Below are 237 nucleotides of genomic sequence, written 5' to 3'. Positions count from 1 at the left end.
CCCCCCCCCCCCAAGAGCCCGGAGCCCCGCTGTGTTTACAAACTAGCCCAGTGTTTTGTATTTTTTCTTGTTAATTTCAGTTTCTGTTTTTATAGTTGTTTTGCTTTATGTGTTTTTTCTTTTTCTTTTTCTTTTTTTTGATTTTGTTAGTTTTAAAGAATATACAGGTGGGTGGGTAGGGAGATTGGGGGGGAATCTGGGAGGAATTTGGGGAGGAAAATACATGGATCAGAATAT

The sequence above is a fragment of the Mastomys coucha genome, unplaced genomic scaffold, assembly GCF_008632895.1.
Source record: "Mastomys coucha isolate ucsf_1 unplaced genomic scaffold, UCSF_Mcou_1 pScaffold14, whole genome shotgun sequence".
In the NCBI taxonomy this organism is placed as follows: Eukaryota; Metazoa; Chordata; class Mammalia; order Rodentia; family Muridae; genus Mastomys; species Mastomys coucha.
Note: the sequence above shows the minus strand (reverse complement) of the source record.